The 20,768-nt window shown below is 44.4% G+C and overlaps 2 long non-coding RNA genes across 2 annotated transcripts in view; one reads left to right on the forward strand and one right to left on the reverse strand.

Annotated features, from left to right (window-relative positions):
• The window catches only part of LOC309524006, a 212,032-nt gene that overhangs the window by 156,855 nt on the left and 34,409 nt on the right, over positions 1-20,768 (forward strand). The window lies entirely within an intron of this gene.
• The window catches only part of LOC309523982, an 84,450-nt gene continuing 74,655 nt past the window's right edge, over positions 10,974-20,768 (reverse strand). The window contains exon 4 of the long non-coding RNA XR_014215705.1: positions 10,974-11,154. This is a non-coding gene — a long non-coding RNA (uncharacterized lncRNA). The remainder of the gene's footprint in view (positions 11,155-20,768) is intronic.

The raw sequence follows: 20,768 nt of genomic DNA on the forward strand, positions 1-20,768 counted from the left end.
CGCTGTCCGGGGACACTTCCGGGTCACGTGGCCAGCGTGACATCGCTGCTCTGGCGAGCCAGAGCCGCACACGGAACGCCGTTTACCTTCCCGCTGGTAAGCGGTACCTATTTATCTACTTGCACCCGGGGGTGCTTTCGAACTGCTAGGTGGGCAGGCGCTGGGACCGAACAGCGGGAGCGCACCCCGCCGCGGGGATTCGAACCGCCGACCTTTCGATCGGCAAGCCCTAGGCGTTGAGGCTTTAGCCCACAGCGCCACCCGCGTCCCTAAATCCATTTTAGCTCTGTTTTAATATGGCTACCAGCTCATGGCCTTCAGTAACAGAAAGCTAAGAGGCTTTTTTTAAAAGAATGGCAGCAAGTAGGTAACAAAACAGCATTTTGCTTATTGCAGTATTCACTGCCTACGTGCTGCATGCGTACATAAAGAGCCTCTGAGCACTTTAGCAAGTGGTAACTCTGAATGCAGTTTCTGCACTGAGATTTTTGATCAGGTCCCGTATTTAGAAGCCTGCAACAGCCAGTGCAAAATGAAGCATATCAGCACAATCGTCTGCTTATCTTCAAGGGAAAAAAATCTTATTGAAAGCTGAAGTGCTCAGCTGAAAGCCAGATGCAACAGCTATTGAGGAAATTATTTTATCCTAACATCAGTGGCCAAATTCTTACTTCCATGGAGGAAACCTTGTACATAACAAGAACTGGTCCAGGACCTGCTTTTTTGTATCCTTTATATTTTCTGAAGCAACCAAGAGAAATTGGTTTATTTCTCACTTCTTTACTGCTCGGCCAAACTGTGTGTTGTGTTATTTGTACTTTCTAAAAAGCATGCTTAGGAACAAAGAAAGTCACCTAACCTGGCCTCCTGCTTCAGGTGCGGTGGAGGACTCTATTGGATCACCACAGTTGACATATAATTTGACCACAAACTCAGTTGTCTTCTGTACATAAAATGAGGAAAGGGCACCCTATTGTCCTTCACCCAGGCCTCAATATGTCTTGGGAAATACTTGGTGTGAGCAATTGAAGCAGGACCTCTGAACTCGAGTAGAAGAAGCTGCTGTCTACTGAGTTAGACCAGTGGTCCATTGAGCTCAGTATCGTCTACATTGACTTGCAGTTACACTCCAGGGTTTCAGGTTTCAGAGGACATTCTCAGCACTACTTGCAGATGCCTGGAAATTAAACCCATGCTCTTATGCATGCAAAGCAGATGTTCTACCACTGAGCTATTACATTTCCCCAACTGATATATCACTACTAGAAGCTTGGGATACTGTCTTATAATAAGTCAGAACATTGGCTCACTTAAGAACATAAGAAGAGTCTGCTGGATCAGGCCAATGGCTCACTATTCCAGCATCCCATTCCCACAGTAGTCTGTTCCCTCAGACCACATGGCTCTCACCAGCTTCAGTTGCTATACCAAAAATTTAGGAACTTTCACCACTTTGTAACTAAACCAAGTTTTATTGTCTGTGGAATTTTATAAAGCACATGAATCTGACCTTTGGAGAGTTTGTAAGTAAATCATTTTTAAACTTACCAAACACATGATCTTTTCCTATGCTAAGGGAAGAGAGAAACTTTGGAAAGAAACTTTTTAAGGAGATATTGTGGATCTCACTTAGAAGGGCATATTTTAAAGGTCTACCAGCCTATTTCCACACTTCGCTGCATATTTTCTAACTTTAAATCTCTCCTGGAGTCCCCTCACCCAAAAGCAGAGGTATAGCATGTGGGGGTGCCATGGAGGCCGTGGCCCCAAGTGCAAAATCGAGAGGGGACACAAAGAGACACCTCCACAGCAGGCTCCTTCATTGGAGCCTGACTCCATGCCAGAAGGAGCTACACCTTGGCTGTGGTGCTTGTGCCAGGTGCAGCTCTGCCCTCCGGGTCAGGCCTGACCTGGGTCAGGAGAGCAGATGAATGGGTGGCAGCACTGCTGCCCACCCTCATTGGCTGCCGCATACCTCATGCCCAGTGGCAGCAGCTCTGCTGCTGTGTCTCGTCTGATCCAGTGGCAGAGAGCAGCCCTCCTATGTTGCGGTGAGGCATGCCTGGCTGCAGTGGCTCTGGGTCAGGTCTGACCCAGCGGTGGAGAGCAAGAGAGTCAGCGGCAATGCTGCTGCCTACACTCCTTGGCTGCAAGGTGCCTCGCACCTGGCTGCAGTTGCTTCACTGCCAGGTCATGTTTGATCTGGTGGCCAGGAGCATTCCACCTCAGCGGGGCACACCCAGCAACAGCAGCTCCACCTCTGCTGCCGGATCATGCCTGACCTGGTGGTAGAGAGCAGGGAGAGAGTAGGCAGCAGCTTCCCCACCCCTCTCCTACCTTGAACTGTGGCATGTGGGAGGGCGCCCTCCACACCCCTCCCCTCTCAGGGACGCGCCCCTCACGTCTGCCCAGGGCATCACAGGCATATACTCTGCCGCTGCCAAAGAGTACTTGCTCTAAATTTGGATCTTAGCATATAAATGCCAGAGAGAGAGAGAGAGAGAGAACACTTTATGCTAGTAGATGCATTTTTCTACACATTGCTCAGCTAGAGAGGTGCACTGCAAAATTCAGATTAAATGAATATTTCAAAGGATGGCTGCGTTTCAGTTCATGTATTGTTTCAGAAAGTGTGAAACAGGTAAGCAAACTGAGCTGAAATTCTGCACCATCCCTTGCAGGCCTCTGGATTTAGATGCCCCTGAAAAATGTCAAGAGTAAAAGATTTATTTTGGCACATAAAAATGAGAAGGAAAATGACAGAAAGACAGACAGGAAGGGAAGGAGGAAACAAAGCAAGGTGAAATTTACTTAGATATTTTTCTTTTCTTTTGCAGCTTCAGATTACAGCACTATCCCCATTGTGGCTATGGTTATACCGAAGAGCCAGTCGCTCAGCAAGTGACTTATTGATCCTTGTCTGCAGGCTGAACCCTGACAGCAGCTGTTGCTGTTCATCATGCTCGACTGTCTTCATGTGTTGTTTCCATGACTTCTGAATTTATCGCACCTGTCTCAGGCTCCAGGGGGGACATCAGATTCCTGTGAGCTGGATCACTTAATGGCTTTCCAAAAATGTCATTTGTTTAAAGTTTCACTCTTTAACCTTTCTCTCTCATGAGCACAAAAAGAAGGGAAAAGAAGGGGAAGGCCAAAAAACCTGTCTGCACAGTGTATTTCTAGCCTACAAATAATCTTTCCCCCTCCCATTGCCATTAATCTTTTTTTCTCCTCCCCTCCCAGGCATCAAAGGCTCATGGGCTGCAATCTTAGTGAATAAGCAGTACAGCACTGTGTACATTCCCATGCAAGATGCAATGAAGTGATTTCAGTTTAATGTGCTGAAACAAACAGAAACATCATTGCAACACAGAGCAAAAGTCTGAGCAGATGAAAAAGAAACTAAATTTATCCTGTTGTACAATAACTAGCATTAGCAGCAGGGGCACTGTAAATTAATCTTCACATGTCACAGCCCGAAGAGTGCTACAGATGCTACAAGCAAAATGTGTATACATAATTGTGAGCAAAGTTGCTTAAATAACACAGACATAGAAAAGTCCTGACTTTATTGACAAAACTCAACAGTGTATAAACTGAGAAGAGACAGCAGAGATCTTGCCTTTCTCAGGGCAGGCCTTGTACATAGAAGGGAAACATAATACCAAACATACAGAGGAAAACTTAATCAGAACTACAAAGCCAATAAGAAAATGTGACACTTCAGTGAAAATCTTGCTGTTCAGCCTGGTGTCCACCTACCCCGCTCCTGACTAGTTGACTTTAACAGAATTAGCACTTAAGCTACAAACTGGATGATCCCTGCTGTTGCACATCCATCAGTACTCACCTAGCTAAAGTTACAAAACTCCAAAGATATCCAGCCCCTCTGGCTTCATTTCCCCCCTAGAAGCACAGTTATGGCATTTCCCAGAGCTACTAGAAAACAGAGATAAAAAAAAACAAAAAACCAGTGCCAGCATGTGGTCAGTGGATCACTGACTTAGTTAGCGGTGGCCCACCAGGGGGCCCTTTGGTGACCACTTCTTTATCATTGAAAAAGAGGACAAAATAAGGTGCTGATTTCCATAAACTGTGCATAAGCTATTTTATGTGTATAGATGCAGATTTTGCAATAATTACTATAATTTGAACGTATCTTGCCATAGTTGACAAAGCCCTTCTGTATTTCCTTTCTAACATATCTTTTTTCTTTAAGCCAGCTTTGGACCAGAAAACCCTCTAAAGGACTGTCCTCTGTTAAGGATGACATGGGGACACTCTAGTTGAACCAGGTAAATGTGCATAGAATTCAGCATTAGCTAAGCTAACAGTCCATGCTGAAGCAGGTGCAGAAAGATTCAATGGGGCAACCTCAAGGCAACTCCATCTCTCCCTTCTTAGTTTTCTTTATCTTTAAACTGGACTTGACCTGGACAGCCCTTGAACCAAACATATAACACCCCCTCCTTTTTTGGGGGAAAAAAACCTCTTACCAACACAGTAAACAGATTGGATAAATCACACTGTAGACACTTCAATGAAAAGAAAGAAGAAGAAGCAAAAAAGGACGAAGTCCCTTTATGGTGGAAAGGAAAAGAAACTTCATGCTGTCCAAACCCTGTTGCCCATCGCTGACATGTATTTTTACACATCTAATGTAATTAGCGTATGGAATAAAGTTCCACCATACGGCACTAAATGTTTGAGGTTTCACTTTCAATTGAAAAAACTTGGACCATTTGTCTCTTCAAAGCCTAGTTCAGCAATATTTGGACTATTGCAGTATTGGAGAAAATTGCCCATAATATACACCCAATACAGCACTCCATGTTCCTATGAGCTGTGTGCAGCTCGGAATATGACTCAGAATTCCCTGAAAAATGCTAGACTTCATTGGGAAAATAGAGCCTGGCCCTCTGCTTTCCATCAGCCAGCTGTGTGTTGCATGCTGCAATGCATCCATTGATTTATTGAGTATGGAAGTCTTCCAAACCTCACTAGGCAAGGTGAGGCAACTGCTTCAGGCAGCAGGATCCACAAGGGCAGCAGATCTAGCCTCCAAGGAATGCATCTCCCACTATTGCTGCAGCAACAGCTACAGCACATTCCTTTGAAGTCCAATCTACTGCCTCCTCAGCAGCTCCCTGCCATTCCGCGTCTACAATGACCTCTTGGTGAATAAGAGGTATTGCTGGTCTCCTTTCACTGTTGTTCCCAGTGTAGATATTTATTCCCCCTTGTTCTGGATGCAGAAACTCACTCACCCCTTCTTCCCTGCTGGGGATGAGCACCATCTTGTGGTTGGCCTCAGATGCCAAAATGTATTGGGCTGGCCCTGCAAACTTCCAATATGAGCACCCAGTCGTTTCATTCCCTCCAGCAATCTGGCATGCAGGCTATGGTGCATATATGCAATTTATTCCCCAGGGTCAGACATGGCCATCAAGCTCATTTTATGTGGCCGCCTGGTACCTTTTGAAATTGTTTCATTCTTCCACCCCATCATAGTCCTTTCTAACCTGTTTCTTTCCTTCTTTAAATTTCCTGGCTTCTAAAATGTGTTTCTACCAATTTCAGAACACGGAGTCTAGGTGGGCAAAAAAGAAAACCAATTAGACGATTCAATCAGCAACGCTAATGATGTACAATAACATGAAGAAGCTTCTTTAAAGCAAATTATTTCTAAGTAAGGTTGTATTCCTGCAACTCAGATTAATACTGCTGCATGCTCAGTGGCATCGCAGGGGGGGCAGGGGGTGGTGTGCCCTGGGTGCCATGTCTGGGGGGGGTGACAAGAAGGCACCCCGCGGTGTGCTTGCCCTGCCACCCTGGGCAAGGCGGCACATGCAGCCATCGCACCACCCAGCCACATGTGGAGGATCCTCCGTTCGCGGCTGCAGCCTCAAGCAGAGGATCCCGCCACCGTCTATGCGGCGTTCGAGCGGCAGCAAACCACTACGTACAATGCATGTGCGGTGTCACACGCATGCGCTGTACATAGCGGCACCGCACATGCGCCCTACGTAGCGGCGCAACGCGTGCACAGCTGGTGGTTTGCCTTCATTCACCCCTGTGCATGCTACCTCAATCTCTGAGCAGCGCAAGATTCCTGGGGTTCCAGGAGCTTACCCTGGGTTTAGGGTTCCTTTTGGAGATGACACACAGCAGAGGCTGTAGTGTCTTTATGATATATGGTTTCTTTATATACAACCTGTGTCTATAATGGAGGGGTTCACATTATTAACACTCTAAAAGAATCTAGTTTCTTGCATAACAACAGCTTTGGATTCAAACAGAGCTCAGACACATTGCTCTGATTCTCTCTCCAGTAGCACATCACTTCTAGGGCAACTCACCTCTGAACTCAGGCTTTGTACTTCTAACTATCTAAGAGTTGAGAGAGGGGCCCCACCCATTTGCTGTTTCATAAGGAGCCCCTTTCCTTTGTTTCCCTTAATGGCCCATCACTCAGGCTAACCTGGCATATGTTTCAACACTTGCTGGATCTAGGCTTTAGAAGCATCTCTAGTTCCTCCCCACACCCCAAACTCATAACATTGCATTAGCTGATCATTAACTGTGATCAGTCCCAGTTCAGGAGTAGCAATATATATATATCAATACATATACAACCAATCTGTCAATCAAGTCCAACTGTCTGTCTGTATTTCTTAATTGTGCACACACAAAATCTTGCACTGCAACACAGTTGACTTGCAACTTGTGCCCATTTAACTTGCGTGATTGCAGTTTTACATGCTTGCCAGCCAGCTGACATTGCACAAATTAAACACGCAAGGCAGAGAGCTTAAAAGCTCTCATGGGGCCATTTGAGATCTCATGAAGGCTGTGGGGGGCAGGGAGAGTCTGTGGCAAACTGAAGTAAAGAATCAGAGGCAGAAGCTGAAGCTGAAGCAGGGAAGGAAGAAGGTCAAGTGGCAGAGATGAGTCTGGCTGGTGAAGAAGCTTGGGTGCCTCCCCCTCCTGCTGCAACAAGCTCCTCTTCCCCTGGTTTCCCAGGATTGAGAGAGGCATGAAGAGGGCAAGCGGAAGAGAAGGGAGCTTCACGCAGGAGCAGACTCAGGTTGACTGGGAAAAACGCTGGAGAGGAGGGGACTTAGGCAGTTGTGGCACAGGGGTGAAGGAAGGCTAACCGGCACCCGGTGCGGGGCAAACTGCCCCGTGGCGCATGTACATGTGGCGTACGTAGCATGCGGCGTACGTAGCAACGCCACATATGTGCCGTGGCTTGATTTGCCGATGGCGCCACTCGAGCACCGTACAGACGGCGGCAGGATCCCTCCACCACCACTGCAACCGCGAGTTGAGGATCCTCCGTACATGGCTGCAGTGGCGTGATGGCAGTGGCTTGCGCCACTGCGCCCAGGGGCAGCGGGGCAAGCTCCTCATGGGGTGCCTTCTTGTCACGCCCATTAAAGATGGCACCCGGGGCTGTCTACTCCCCCACTCTCTTCCTCTGCCACTGCTGTGGGGAGGCAGGGGCCTTCCGTCTCAGCAACTGCTTCATGGGGGCAAGACCTATTAAAAATGAGTTGCTGTGCTCATTAGATCTGACACTCCTGTGCAGATCCTGTTTTAGCTAATCAGCTTGCTTGGTGTGATTTACTGCTGACTCGCTCCTGACAGTTGCATTTCTTAAAAGGAGAGGAGGAGGGGAATCATGCATGCTACCTTGAGCTCCGTGGTGGAACAGTGGGACAATAAATGTAACAATAATTAAAAGTACCAAAAATATCCCAGTCCACAATATAATCCGCTAATGCTGAACATACAACAGTTAGGGCTCTATCCAACATTATCTGTTTGCTCTTGTGCTAGCTGACGGGCAAGTTTTAATGTTTTGCAAGAGAGGAATCCAATACAGCAGTTGAGCTAGTGAAAACCCATTGTGCAACAAGTTGCGTAATCTACTGTACAACAGATTCTGTTGTGTTGTTTTTTTTTCATTTCTAGTTGTGAACTTTGTGAGCCCTACATGAATGTTTGTAAAAATTGCAGGGACTTGCACGAGTGTGAACATGTATGTGGGGTGGGGTGATATTGCAATCCAACTCCCTCCCCCATTCACATTCACTGAACATCTCAGAGAGTCCAGGAGAGAGATTCTTGTGGGCTTCTAACATCACTGCCTTCAATCATTTGCTATGTCTTGGGCTCTCTCCAATTGGTGGTCATGAGAACTGGTGCCTGGGCTTGCATCCCCACCCAACCCCTCTCCCCAAACCCTTTTTGTGGTATATATTTAGATTGCAAGCTTGTTCAACCTTTCTCCAACCTTTCTCTGATGAAAATAGGGATGCCCATGATAATTTTACTATTTATACCCCGCTCCCATCTGATTGGGTTGTCCCAGCCACTCTGGGTAGCTTCCAACATAGACAATAACATAGTAACACAGTAAACATTAAAAAAAAAAACCTTCTGTATACAGGATTGCCTTCAGATGGCTGGGGGTCAGATAACTCCATACCGTCCAACATATCTCCGATGAAAATAGGGACATACTAAGCAAAAGCGGGACATTCCAGGATCAAATCAGAAACCAGGATGGCTTCTCTATATCAGGGACATCCCTGGAAAATAGGGACACATGGAGGGTCTGGCTTGTTGGTCTTTGTATGCCACTCTGGGAGACTTTTCAGCTACAGTGGGGTAAAAATGTTTCAGATAAATAAATAAAAACTAACTTAGATGCAAAGACAACCATGGTGAATATGGGCAGGGCTGAATTTAGGTTTGATGAGGCCCTAAGCCACTGAAGGTAATGGGGCCCTTTATATGTCCAGCTGTCCTTTGTCAACAACAAATTGTCACTGTTTTTTGTGTTGAATATATGCTATATGGTAATTTATGGACCTAATAGGTATCTAAAGCCATTTGCACATAACAAAATATGTATTTTCTCAAAGTAATTGTTGAACTTATCTTATATTTTGGAAATGTACATCCAGTTGTTTTTTTTTCCCTTTAAATGTTTTGGAGGCCCCCAAGAGAGTGGGGAACTAAGCTATAGCTTGTTTATAGCTTATACATAAATCCGGCACTGAATATGGGCAGGAAGAAGGAAGTAATCAGTTTGGTTGGATATTACTGGACTTACGACTGTGTTTTCTGAATCTTTTCAAGATGCTCCTTCTGTTTCATGTACTACTTGCTCAATTTCATGGGGAAAGGGTGTGTGGGAGAGGAGAGAGCAACAACATTCTATCACAATTAGGTGTGGGGGGCGGAGGATAAAATGGGATCATGCTCAGTAAACTCCATTATGATTACTGCTTTCTAAATGCAGTAAATAAAGTCATTCTCAAAATAATTTAGGAGGTAATTATGTGCAAAGTCATCATTAAAGACTTCTCATTTTATTTACAGAACTTAGATATTTACTCAAAAATGAAGCTTGACTTCTAGTGGTACGTGTTTGGTTTCACATGTCACATTGCTGGATCACTGGTGCTGGTAACAAGCAGATCACTGGGGATGTCTCTGCCGCAGTCTCTGGGAAAATCTCTGTAAAGGGTTTCTTGAATGGCAGGCCTCCCAGTTGTTTGAAGTTCAACAGCAGGGATCATTCACTTTGTGACCTAAGAGGTTAATTCTGTTCCCAGTGTTTGCCAACCACCCAAAAGGGTCAATATGTTGTTTAGCAACTAGTCAAAGTGACATGACATTCACTGAGGTAGGCAGTGCCCCATTTGGTTGCGTACTTCTGATGCTGTTATCCCTGTGTACCTTTGGTTGAATGTCTTCTTGCTAGAGATGTAATCTTATTCTTAGTACTGGTTAAGATTACTTTTCAGTGATCTCATCACACATACCATTTCACTTCAGTTTTCACTTAGTTATTTTAAACTATCCCTTATCTGCTCCTTTAGCTTTCTCAGAATAACATTATTGTTTATGTTTTTTATGCTGATTCCCGAACTGTCTGAAAACTCAGTAAGCCAATGAGCAATTACTGGCTTACTGAGTTTTCAGACAGTTCTGGAATCAGCATAAAAAATGAAAACATAATGTAATCCTAGCTGAAGATATGAGGTATGTTGAGGTATGTAGGCCTCAGGGTTACTGTCTGTTCAAATGAGGTAGAGGAGGTGACAGATCTCTTTTGCCCAAGTTACTAGTCTTTGCCATTTATTTATTTTTCTTATCAGCTAGCTAGCATATTAACAGCTTATATTGTCAAGCAAGTAAGTGACGCACCACAGTCCCAAAAAATCAGTTCGCATTGTTCAAGGTGTAGGTTTCAGGGTGTGCTTATAATTCTGTCCCCCAACCCAATGACACACTTTGCCCAGAAAACCAAACAAAAATAAATGCAATTGTATTTTTGCATGAATTAATAATGAGAAGTAATAAGCATAAACAGGATGAGACAAAAATTAACCAGTTGTTATAGTATTATAATAATAATGTAATATCACTTTTACAATATATATGCACCAATCTCATTTTAATATCCACAAAATACAAATAAAGCCTATTTTTTGCTACATTAATAAATATTATAGATTCGCATTAAGATGTGAGCCTTTGACTGTACTTTCTCTGTGTGTCTGGCTAAGGGCAGAAAAGGGAGAGGAAAGTCAACAATAACGCAGTGAATGTTAATGGTGATTAATGGCTAACATAATCGCCTCAGCAGTGAATCAATAGGGCAGAAGTTAAAGTGAATAGACATTTCAGCAGTACTCAGCAGACAGTTAAGATCAAACGATTATGACTGTAGCTGACTAAATCGTATGGAAACAAATGTCATATCTGAAAAATTCTAAAAGACAAGAGCAACTGGTATCAGACTCTGAAGAAAGTTGCTGCAAGCAAGACTCCTTTTGCAAAGATAGCAAACAAAGTCTATGCGCCAGTTTGATGCTCAGTCCACTTACAGCAATTCCACCACCCTCCCTAATTGTTTCTATATACAAGGCCTGAACTAAGAAATACAAAAAGTCTCTGTTCCTTTCCCTTCAATTTTTATTCTGTTTTGGTCAGTAAGGTGTTACCTTGATTTCTCTCCCCATCTGTTAAGTGACTGCTAACATCTTCTATGACCTTTGCAGCAAGTCCTTCTGATCTAGAGACCCATCATTATCTGGATTGGAGACAATGTCCTTGGAATGTCCTCAGCAACATCTAGCAAAACACAGTACAATTAAAACAGTGATTAAGAAACAATAACCCCACCCACAACCCCAAAACAATAATTCCACATGCAACGCATCACACACATAGGGCTCATCCACAACAACAACTGCTCAGACATTGAAGGAAGTGCGGTTGAGCTCATAGGCTCAGCTTTTGGAGTGACCAGGATGTAACTTATCTATCCATGGCACATCCCTGCCAAAAGATCTCCCCTTCATGCTGTTGTAGTTCAGGAGACTGAATCTCTGCAGGGCCTCCAGGTGTCATGATACACAATTATAGTAGCACATATCAGAGTGAAATCACTTCATGTTAGAGCAGGGGTACCCAAACTTTTTTCAAAGAGGGCCAGATTTGATGAACCTTCCTGAGACCCTACAGAGCAGCTGCCAGTCAGTGTAGGCAATAGCAAGTTAAATGGACAATAATTAGTCAACAGCCTTACTCAGTGCAATGCAGCTACCTATTTTCCTTTCAGAGATGGGGCAGGGGGAGATACTTCAGCTCAGCCACCCCCGTACTCCAAACAAAGAAAAGCAGCAAGAATGGTAAAGGCGGATGGACAGAGGATTTGGGGGATATGGCAGGGTGGGTGGGTGGGGAGATGGTTTAAGTCTACAAACAGCAAAAAATCTGTGCCTACTGGGAAAGGGCATTGGAAAGGCTACCACAATTAAAGACCAGGACATCTGTCACAGCCACTGATATCTCTTTCCAGTCCTTTTATTTGTAGGTGGAAAAAGTCACTGTGGCACTAAAGATGTATTAGAGCAGCTCTGAAAGGCTGAAAAACACCTCTTAGTTCATCAGTGCCAGACCCCCTCAGTGGAAATCTGCAATAATAAAAAGAATATTTAACTATGAAGAAGAATTGGATTCAATCACCCAGGCCCCCACTGGCAGTTATTTTAAAAAGAAATTAGAGCATCAATATTTGTAATTTAGAGTCACTTACATGCATACGATGAAACAATAAAAAAGAGGATTGTTTTGAGAACGTGTGATGCCTTGAGGGGTGAAAAACCATTTAAATTATTCAGATACAATTTGTCTTGTAAGCAAAATACAAATGGCATTTGCATTAATTTTCAACTGTTAAGCACTGCAGCTTTGGGGCTTGGCTGGAATGAATAACGTAAGCTGTATATCACCCTGCTCAGAGGAGATAGACGCCAAAGTTTACCAGTGCGGTGCACTTGTATTCGGTGCATTGTAGTTCCAGAACAAAACACCAGAAAAAGTCAGTCCACTGTTAATCCTTGGGTGATAAATTGATTTGGATAGCAACCATCCCACAAGATCCAATGAAAGAACCGCTGCCCAGAATCTAGAGCTTTGGGGGTGTTTTCTAGGCTACAGCAGGGAAAGCATAAAACTAGGCACAACCAAGTATATATCTAACATGCATCACATCACACATCAAACACACACACACACACACTGTGGTCCATAATATGGAGAAATGTATTATGGACTTAAAATACAATACAATATGCTGGAGAACATAAAACACTTACATCACTTGAATTGTTATTTTTATTTCTTGCCTGATTATGAATTGAATTGGAAATTGACAAAAAGCTATGACTGATTATGAACAATGGGTTGTTGGTTCCTCATTTTCAATGTTTATTTAGAAGCAGTCAGCCCACTCAATTCAATGGGTCCTGCTCCCAAGTAAGTGCATATGACTGCAACCTTAGCATGTTCAGTATATCTAAGACTGTGAGCCTATACACCAGGGGTCAGCAAGGTTTATCGTGCCTTGGCCAGATACGGTAGGTCCCACAGAGATCCCTCCATGGGCCGGATCACGCACATGCCTGCATTTGCCTGCATTTTTCAGTGTCTGTGCATGTGGAGACATGATTTTCAGCACTGCGGAAGCGAATCCCCGTGCCGTGCTGCACCAGTTTAGCACAGCGCGTGAACAGGGGGCTCGGTTCGGGGGCGGCTCATGGGCCAGTTAAACAACTTTCGTGGGCATCTTCTGGCCCATGGGCCTTAGGTTGCTGACCCCTGCTATACACACTTACCTGGTAGTACATCCCACTGAACTCAGTGGTGCTTATGTCTGAGTAGACATGTACAGGATTGCCCTGTATTATTCTAAGGTCTGAAGACTGCTGTGAACTAATGCAACTACATTAGTAAAAAGGCGCTCTGAAGCTAAACACTGTTGCAACATTTTGTGTAACTATGGAAGTTACTCCAAGTCTTAAAAAGTGTGACAGAAACTACTGGATTCCAATGGCCAATATATTTTGAGGCCTGTATCCTTTTGGTACCTGAAGAACGTGATTATGTATTACACAACAGTGATACATTAGGCTCTAGATTTAATGGCATTACAGGGAAGACTACTTAGATTAGGAGTAGGAAACCTCAGGCCAATTCCAATGCTGGGGAATCTCATAAGGCCATATTCTCTCTTCCCAGACCACCTACTCCTACTTGAGAGCTTTTGCTTGGCTGGACTGAGTCCGTAAGAATGCGAGAACATAAGAAGAGCCAGCCGGCCTGTCAAATCCAGTAGCCCCAGAAAGCATGATAATGGTCTAGGGTGATGGGAGTTATAATTCAGCAACTTCTGGAACACCAAAGGTTCCCAAATCCTACTCTACAGCAAGGACAAGAAAGGATGTACTGGAAGTGGTGTTGGTCTGTACCTCTAACAGGATATAGAGTCCTATAACCTAGAAATCCCAAAGGGGGCAGAGTCCTCCACAGAATTGCTGTGGGTGGTGATACTGGGCTCCATGAATAATTAACTACTGGGGATGTACTACCATCAGCCTGACCAAAATGCCAAAGATGATCTTGAGATAAGGAAGGAGCAATCCAAAAGAGGAAGTGCTGGAGTAATGGGTGATTTCAACTGCTCTCACATGGACAGCATAAATGTACATCCCAGTAACAACACAGAAGTAAACTTTCTAGGCATCCTAAATGACCGCACCCCAGAAGAGTTGGTCATGGAAACTATCAGAGGGACTGTGAGTCTAGACTTAATCTTCAGATGTGCCCAGGTGTCAGGGACTGGGCAGAAGAGGAATGGTGGAGACCAGCTGTGATGGCCTGGGAATCTGATTCAGAGGCTGAACCGGAGGAATCCCAGCCTGCACAGGAGTCCCCACCTCCAGGGCCAGCTGAACTGGGGCAGGGCCTTGATTCTGAAGCACCTGCACCTGTGCTGGATCCTCAGGAGCAGGCACCAGGTGAATCCACTCTGGCTCCAGAGGTGGTTGAGAACTCAGTGCCTACAGGTGAGTCTCCCCCTGGGTCCAGTAACCCTTCAGCCTCTCCTGAACTGCAGAGGCTCAGGGCAGAGAGGCGGAGGGAACTGGTTTCTCCCAGGAGGAGTGCTCGCCTTAAGGCCAGGAGAGGCGGGTCTCCTGGGGGCCGGGACCGCCCCTGGCCTCAGAGAAGATAAAGGCCAGTCAGCCCGGTCCCAGGTTGCAGGAGAAACGTCGTTGAAGAGCTGTTTTGGCCAGCACCCAGTCCGGTTCCCCAAGAGTTCCTGTCCTTGCCCTGCTCCTCGCTGTGGACCCCGCTTCACCCGTGGAGGACTGTCTGCCAACCCTCGACTCAGGTCCTGGACCTCGCCCATGGTAACCTCCCCCCTGGACCAGCACACCAGCTCCACATCTACACCCTTCCAGGGAGGAAGACGACGGAGACAGTATAGATTTACAACAAGGGTTTGAGGGAGATAGCAGCTCAGAGGCAGATGAGGGGGAACGTTGGGAAATTGTTTGAGAACCAGAGCAACACCCAGCTGATCATTAGAAAGCCTATCGGACCCTCCATCCCCCAGAACCCGGCGAGCCTTGAAAGTAGGAGAGCAAAGAGCTCAAAGACAGAGGGCATGTAGCAGCATCCATAGAGGTGATGAATGAGGAAGTGGGAGAGATGGGGGGGGGAATTCACTCAGGACAATGCCATTATCCAAGAGGCTACGTTCTATAGCCTCTCTCTGTAAAGTTTGAAATAAAAAAGGACCGTAAGAAACTTTTCCTTGTCTTTGTACTTTCCTAGGCAACCAGTTGGGAACCACTGACAGCATCCTTACACCAGGATATGGTGGGAGATGTGAGAGATCTAAGGATAGCAATGAGCAGTGAGGTCGCCATGTTTGCTGATGTTCAGTGTGGTTAATGCAACTCAATGTAAGCAACCATGAAGTGATTGGAGGGGGGGGGGCTTCACCACCAGCAACAAGGTCTTGGTAACCACTGTTATCTTCTTCAGCGGGGTTGCTCCATCACCACAAACTTTGGGACTGTTGAAAAATATACCAAAAAAATTAATGAATGAATCTCAAATCACTGTGACTCTACTAGACCCAAAATTCTTAACCAATGTGGACTAAAGTCACTTCTGGGGCCTCTCTGGGATTAGGAGCCCTGAAGCTGAAGCTTCATTAGTTTCATAGTAGATCTGCCTCTGTGCATTGTATGGATAAAGTGAACAGAGATATGTTTTCCTCCCTCCCTCATACTAGAACTCAAGGCCTTCCAATCAAGTGGAATGTTGGAAGATTCAGAATAGATAAAACAAAGTACAGTGGTACCTTGGGTTACATACGCTTCAGGTTACATATGCTTCAGGTTACAGACTCCACTAACCCAGAAATAGTGCTTCAGGTTAAGAACTTGGCTTCAGGATGAGAACAGAAATCGTGCTCCGGCGGCATGGCAGCAGCAGGAGGCCCCATTAGCTAAAGTGGTGCTTCAGGTTAAGAACAGTTTCAAGTTAAGTACAGAGCTCCGGAATGAATTAAGTACCACTGTACTTCTTCATGCAGTGCATAGCAGAAGTGGGGAACATTTTTCAAACCATGGGCATTATTCTCTTGAGGGCAACCTTCCAGGGGACACATCCCAGTGGTGGGTGGGGCTACAGTCAAAGGTGGATGAAATAATAGGTACTCTGTTCTTCCTCCCAGTGGTCAAGCAAATGCCTGCTGGAAACCCACAAAAGAGGTCCTGAGCGCAACAGCCATCTCTAGTAAATGTGACCTCTGTGATGGTGTTACCATCATTGGTTAAGTGTATGAACTTTTTGGCTAGGCAAGTATCTTCTAATTAACAGTCCCATAGCTCTCAGCTCATGTCTGTGATTTGAGGACCTATTAAAATCTTTATTTTGCCAGAAGAACGAGTGTGTTGTTTCAAAGTGCTCATCATTACACAAAATAGCTTTGAGCTTAGAACTGTATCGATCAAGTCTAGCCTGCAAACACTAAACTGCTGTGAATATAGTATCCGTAGGGACATTAAAAAGAGCATCTGTAATCAATTGAAGTAAACCCTTTTATTGGTGATCGTACATTCTGCATACCAGAACAGTCAGGAGCATGCAATCAGGGAATGGCTGTCAAACAGACAAACCTTGCCAGGGATTCCAGGCCATAAAACAGGAATGGCAGAGCCTAACGCTGGGGTACAACCTGGTGTTCTGCAATGGACCATGTATGCTCAGTCCACAAAGGACTCTTCAAAGCTAATGCAGTATGCATTTTAGTACAGGTGGCCAGATGGGCTGGAACTGTGCATTTTGATGCATATCCAACTTTCTTCCTTTTCCTGAATCCAGTGACTATTTAGATATTGCAAAAAAAAGAAAGAAAGGGAGGGAGGGAGGGAGGAAGGAAGGAAGGAAGGAAGGAAGGAAGGAAGGAAGGAAGGAAAAGAAAAAAAAAGAAAAAGAGGGCAAAATAGGACACTGGTTTGCATTTGCTAATTTACATGCATTAGATGCAGATTTAGAAATAATTGCCAGAATTTAAATAGAAAAACAATACTTCACAGTGGGGAAGACTGTAAAGAGATGGCCTATATGTTTGCCCCATCTGCTATCCATGCATGTACTGCTTCAAAAACCTGCAGTGTGGTCTTACGGTTCTTTATATCAAAATGGACTTGGACAAGATTATCCTTCAAACAGAGGATTCCTTCAAATAGAGGGCTGACAGCACTTTGAATAAAGGGCTGTTCTCTGTAATACAGGAGCTGTGATCACCCTAGAAGTGTTTCTGAGATTGTATTCTCTGCAACTTAATTTCTCCCTGCATTTTGAAATCCCAAATCACCTGGTTTTATTTTCCCCAAAGAACCGGTTTTTTAAGGGATTGTTACATGGTGTTCCCCCCACAAAGAAAAAAAACACACCCAATTCCAACATTAACCTCATTCCAATAATCCTGCATGTGCAGCTTTCCATATCTTCAGTTGTTCTGTTACTTTTCTCCTTCTCTCCATTTCCAGTCTTCAGATGTGCATTGATAGTAGTACATGGCAGGGGGAAGCAATCCTTATGTCCACGTGCATTCATACACATTTGTAAAAGATTGGCCCAAACGAAACACATCCACAAGCACACATGCACATCAATATTGAATTTCTCCAGTGTTGTATCAATGCACACTGGCACTGGAAATTTAAAATGGTCACTCACAGACTTCCGGAGGCGGCGCGAAACGAGTAATGGCGGTCCTCTTTGCGCAGCGAAGAGGGGCTCCGCAGAAAAGGGTTGTTCGCTACGGCGAAGCGACGACCCATTAAGTTAAACCACGAGCAGAGCGAGCTCGTGGCCGTGGGATCCGGCGGGCACCGAGAGCGACCCCCAAAACGAAGAAGGGACCCCGTAAGGGGCTCCGGAAGCGCGGAGGGGAAGCGGTGCTGTGGATTCATCGCTCTTTCTGCGGGAGTGAAGCCGCGCGGCTGTTACCGATGAGCGCCGACCTTTCTTCCTTTACATTGGATTACAAAGTAACTACTCGTGAGTAGGATTTATTTGAGATTGGATTACAAATTGTGAATTCGGCTGAAAACGGGAGACGAGAAAAAGGAAGTCCGTCTCCCGGAGGTGCTTAATGATCAAAGGCAAAGAAACTGACAAGCTGGAAGCAGTACAAAAGGGTTTTTAAATGAGAGACGGCATACGTCTGGAGAAGTTTGGAAATTGAAGGGAAAGGCAAGTTATCTTTATTTTCTTGTGATTGTGTCTATTCTACTTGGGGTTTCTTCTCCGCTAAAACTTTCAAAACTTTAAAGACTTGGAAATCCCTAGTCCCGGACTTGCAGCGGGCAAAAGTTGCGTTGCGGATACACTTACAAAGTTGAAACAGATACTTAGAGGCATTACCGGTGGATATAATTAAGTAACTGTATTTTGCACCTTTTAAGAAACTATTGTGGCAAAACTGAGAGGGCTCTGCCAGAGGGAAAAGATCTTCTCTAAAGACACTTATTAATTTAACTAATCGTAGGAACTTTAATGGCGACTGAAACTTTGTTCTTCTTTCATGAACTGAACGATACTCCCCCTAGTGGAGTTTGGGATTTACAATTTCCTGAGAACTGACTTTGTTTTGTCTCTTTGTGGTCTGGCTACTCACTCTGAGGCCTGTCTTTCCCATGGAACTTTTGACAGTTTGACCTTGAATCCAAAGACAGGTGTGGAATGAGTGTGGAATGAGTGGTAAACCTAAAACAAGAGCTGCGTCGAAAGCAGGGAAAGGCAAATTGGTACAAACAACTTTGGTTTCCCAGGGCCGTAGATCTTCAGTCCCTGCGGTACTACAGGCTGTACCACTACCAACAACCCCAGCTGAAGAATCAGAACAATTAACAAGTGAAGATATGGCAGCTGGGGGATCTAACATTCTTCTAGAGGAAATGCTACAACAATTTGCAATTTTGAACAAAAAAGTGGACGACCAAACTGCAAAAATTGACTTAGCCACATCCTCAATTAACAAACTCTCTGAACAGGTGGCTAAGCATTCACAAGATATTGGAAACCTAAAGGACGTTGTATCTGAAAATCGAAAATTGGCCGAGGCTGCGAATGAGAAAGTAGAAGCAGTAACTAAAGAAGTGGAGGAACTGAAAGGAGAGGTAAGGCCGCTCCATAAACATATCACTGACCAGCAGGCCTATCTGTCTTTGGTGGAACTGCGAAACAGGGAAAATAATTTGAGATTACGCTCTATCCCAGAGATTGAGAAAGAGGATTTGATTGGCTTTTTGACAGCAGAATTTTCTAATTTCTGGGGTATAAACGAAGATACAGACTTTAAAATAACAACTGCATTTAGATTGGGAAGGGTGGCTGGGAAGGACAGACCTAGAGACTGTTTGATTATTTTAAGGACTAAGCAGGAGAGAGACAAGCTACTGGACTTACATTTTAATAAAGCACTTGAGATCCAGGACAGAAGAGCACAAATCTACAAGGACATTCCTAAACAATTACTGGATCTAAGATCTAACTACACTGACCTAACTGGACTTTTGAGAGGCAACGGAATACCTTACAGGTGGGAGTTTCCACAAGGTCTCTCATTCAAATACAAAGGAAAGAAGATAAAAATCAAAACGAAAGAGGACAGCCAGAAGTTCCTACACGACCACGGAGAAGACCTGCAGAAAGGAGCGGTAGCTATTTGGCCACCACCAGAGCTAGGAAAAGAGCCACCACCCTCGGATTTGGACAAAAAAGAAGACACCCAATAAGAGTAACAACAGATTGATACAGGATGTCTCTGCAGCTTTATAGTTGGAACATTAATGGCGCGAATTCCCCAGAAAAACGCAAAAGGATTTTCCATATTTTAAAGAAAGAGAATTTGGACATAATTTGTTTGCAAGAAACTCATGTGACCAGGTCACACAGGAAGGTGTTAACAAATAAAAGATTAGGCCAAGAATTTATTTCATCAGATAGAGTTAAGAAGAGAGGCGTGGTGATCTACGCCAAAGAGAATCTATCACCAAAATTTTTGTTTAAAGATGAACAAGGAAGAATCCTGGCTATTGAAATTTTGACCCAAGGAGAAAAAGTTTTGATATTAGGAATCTATGCACCAAACGAGGGGAAATCAGAATTTTATAAGAAGCTGCATGAGACACTACTGGACTATCTGGATTACTCCAACATCATTATGATGGGAGATATGAATGGGGTCGTCTCTACTTTGATGGATAAGTCACAGAACCAGAATCTGACTAAAGATGGAAGACTACCAAAAACTTTCTTTGAACTAACTGACAATATGGACCTAATTGATTTATGGAGGACGAGAAACCCCCTAGGTAAAGAAGGAACCTTTTTTTCTGAGGCCCACCTGTCATGGACAAGAATCGACCAAATCTGGGCATCTAGGGGACTGGCACCTAAGACTACAAAAATAGAAATCTGCCCAAAGACTTGCTCCGACCACAACGCTCTGAAAATGGAAATGAGATTTACTACTGCCGACTCCTTCAGATGGAAAATGAATGACAACCTGTTAAGAGATCAAGAGATTGTAAAGAAGGCCCAAAAAACTTTAAAGGATTATTTTGAAATCAACTTGAATACCTCGGTGGAAAAAAGAATTATCTGGGACGCAAGTAAAGCTGTTATGAGAGGGTTTCTGATACAACAGAATACAATCAAGAAAAAACTTTGGAATAGTAAAAAAGATAAGATATTGGAGAAGATAAGCGACGGAGAGAAAAAATTAAGAGTGAATCCAAAATCAAAAGAGACTTTAAGAGAAATCAAATTTCACCAATCACAATATGCGAAATTGATTAACCAAGAAGTGGAAT

Source organism: Podarcis vaucheri (assembly GCF_965113315.1).
Source record: "Podarcis vaucheri genome assembly, chromosome: Z".
Classification (NCBI taxonomy): domain Eukaryota; kingdom Metazoa; phylum Chordata; class Lepidosauria; order Squamata; family Lacertidae; genus Podarcis; species Podarcis vaucheri.